Genomic DNA, 3,651 nt, shown 5'->3' with positions numbered 1-3,651 from the left:
AAAGAAAACTATGCCTATGATCAAGTGAGTAAAGGAATCAATCCATCATATACCTATGCCTGTCTATTTCACCATTAAAGCATTCAATGTTGAGGGCAAGTGTTGATTGAAAAACTATAAACCCTATGTAACACTGATTCATTTATGGAAATAAATTAAAACTTTGAATTGGGATTTTCATATTTCTAATCAGCCATGAATTTGATGTAACGTTGGATAACCACTATGTTTTCATTTTTTCTTTTTTGGGTTTTATTTTGGTTTGTCCAATTTGTGTCATCATGTGATTTAGGAGAGATATGCCTGAATGCTACGAATAACTATGAAGCCTTAACTTGAATCACAGGAATCGGATCCAAATTCAGCCCGGCGAATCCAACCTATTAATATACTGATATAAGGAAACCATGGTCAGCTCAAGCATTTCTTCTTCTGATAATTGCAGTTATTATTATTTAAATAATAGGAAAAAAGAGAATGAATTTTAGAATTTCAAAAACTAAGGGTGAAAGAGGAATTAAAGAAGAAAATACTATGGAAAACATAAAAAGATTATGTGGCTATGACCCTAGCCTTATACAAAAAATTCAAAATAGATGGGAACAAAGTGATAATTTTACCCCAAAATAAATATATACTTAACCCAAAATATTAAAACAAGATAATAAACAAATCAACAACATGAACGTAAAAATAGTGGGATACTCATGACTACCTCTTACCATCCCATACTATGGGTACAAATTCAAAAACATATGGAGACTAGACAAAGAATTATTGCTTTTTGGTATCTTGAACTTCAACATTTTTGTTATTTAATCTTTCAATTTTAAAAGATTATAATTTAGGCTCTTGATTTTCAATTTATTACTAGACAATGTTTAACTTTTGATTAGCAAGGCTTGACAATCGCTTATATATAAGTCACATGATTAATATTACAATGCATTAAATTCCAAATTAGTAGGTACTAAAATGCAAAATTTTAAATTAAAAGAAATTTAAATGCATTTAATCCAATGTGTATTTTTACACCTTTTAGTTTTAAGATTTTAAACTTTATTATACTTATTCCTAAAAAAAGAAAAAGAAAAAATCACATTGGTATCTCATATTCAATTCACATGGAATGACCATTAATACCATATTAGTCAAAATTCATATATTTTGCAACAAATTGTAAATCAAAGACCTAAATCACAAATTTTGAAAATTATAAAACCTAACGCAAAACAACAAAAACAAGATGCAAAATGCAGTAATCTATAAATAATTACTCTTCTACTAATTATGATAGTGCAAGTTCTAAAAATTCTAAAACAACATTAAAATAAGTAATCCAATATCTTATAAATTACAGAATAGGTCTTAAAAAGTAAGATAACAAAAGCTATGAACTTAACATGTGTTAAGAAGTATCATTCGAAAAAAAAGGAAAAAAAAATACAAGTGTCAAGAAGTAAAAGAAGAACAATTTTGATTATCTTTTGTTTTTTCTATAATTTATAGATTATTTGTAAAGTTAAACATATAAGTTATTATGTTAGAGCTCACTAATTTGGTAACATCTATACTTTTGGTTTTTGGTTTTTTCTTTTTTATTTGATAGTTTTTCATTTTTGAAAAATCAAGGGAATTTTATTAAGGCATAGAACCTATTAAATTTGAATCCAAATTGTTGTGGGAGAATTTTGCATTTAGTCCACTTCAGCAAGTTGAAGCGAAAAATTCAGCTTTGCAACATGATTTGTGAAGGTAGAAATAAAATTGAATGTGACTCCATCTCCAACTAAATTTTGATAGACTAAAGACCTAAAAAAATAATAAAAGGGACATTAGACCTAGTGGAATCCTTCGGATGAATCATGGAATGAGGTCCTGAAACCTTCATGTCATCTGTACAAATATCTAAAAAAGGGGATTAAGGTGCATATATCATCATTACGATCCAACCTACCATAGGATGTTATTCTTCCTTAGTCCATAGTTATCCTTTGGATCGATCAAAAGGAATCATTAGATGAACATAATTAAGAGATTTACAAACGAAGCATTAGTTAGCAAGAGTTTGTCATTCCATCCATATGTCATATGATTGAGGCCTAACCATACTTCAACAAGATAGAAAAGCCTCTCAAAATGAATAAGAGGTCTAGGTCATTTCTATTGTGTAGCTAAGGTGACACACAGTGCAAATCGATATGATTTTATCCCTATAAAAGGGCTAAGGTTCAAAAGAGGTTTTCCTTCCTTTCCCTTTCTAGCTAGCTCTAATCCTTCTCTTTTTCTTTGAAATTTCTTCTCCCTTTCATTCAACATAAACATTGCTTATTGAAGCCTGTTTCAAAAGCTCTCTGTTTCTTTCTCATGCTAATTTAAGCATCACAAGATTTGCATCGACCACTGCTAATGCCCCATTTATGTTTTATTCTTTGATATTAGGGCATTGCATTGCTTTATATCATTTTTAATCCAGTCTGAGAAGTTTGATGTTATAGCACATGAGGATTTACTTAAATTTTCCAACAACATAGGAGAAGTTCTAGCTGATGATTTCTCACCACCAACACAAATAATTTAAAAGCCACATAGGGCTCTTAGAATCCCAAACCTTCCTTTCAAATGGGCTTAAAGCCTATAATGCAAGCATACGAGCTATCTGATTATAGACTCTAGGAAAATAACTAAATAGAATATAAGAAAAACTATGTGCCAAGTCCTAAATTTTTTCAACAACATTTCCATCCACACCCAAAATGTTGCTCATGTTCTTCACCAATTGAATTGCAATAAGAAACTCATACTCCACTTGATAAAGAACAAGACTTTTCTCTTGGCAAAATCATAAGCCATATTAAATGGTAATTAGTTCAGTTAAGAGGGTTCTAGTAAAAATTGTCAGAGATGGAAGCACAATACTCCTACTTGCACTATCTCTAATAAAAAAGCTAATTCCTACTATTTTACTATTTACATAAAGAGCACCATTTGTCCTGAGTTCGACAAAACTAGGTTAGTGGTCTTTCCCAAGTCAAGTGTCATGTAATCAAATGTTGTTTATGTGATATTTTGTTTGCATTAGAAAATCCAAAAATAAAAAAACTCACTTGTGGAACAACCTATTGGCTTCATTGACATCATGTCCATGAATGATGAAAATCATGTTAATTCCCAATGGACCAAGCCACATAAGCCACCAAACAAGTTTATCAAGCTTTAAAATAGAAATTCACTAATGATAAAACTCAAAAAAATTGGATAAGGCTGACTTTGAAACTAACTATCAGTATGATGCCTTCTTCCAAATATTCGTAGCATTTGGGCACCATTTTAAAGCATATATTATCGATTCATCCTCCAACTTACAAATATTACACAACCCTTCTTCTATATAATTTTTCTTTGCTAAAACTCTACAACCAAGTAAAATATTTCTACAAGCCTTCCATAGAAACAATTGCACCTTGTTAGCAATTGATTATTTACAGATACTTTTCCAGTAATCATCCCTCTCATTACCACTAGAAATTTCCAAATTTTCACTTCTTACTCTTTATTGTCTAGCAACCTAACATTAACTAAATATCTACCATTTTCATTATAATATCAAATCAAAACATTAGGACATTTCATACCAACAAATGGAATACT

Source organism: Ziziphus jujuba, chromosome 1 (genome assembly GCF_031755915.1).
Source record: "Ziziphus jujuba cultivar Dongzao chromosome 1, ASM3175591v1".
NCBI classification, from domain to species: domain Eukaryota; kingdom Viridiplantae; phylum Streptophyta; class Magnoliopsida; order Rosales; family Rhamnaceae; genus Ziziphus; species Ziziphus jujuba.
The sequence above is the reverse complement of the archived record's forward strand: the minus strand, read 5'-3'. Positions refer to the sequence as shown.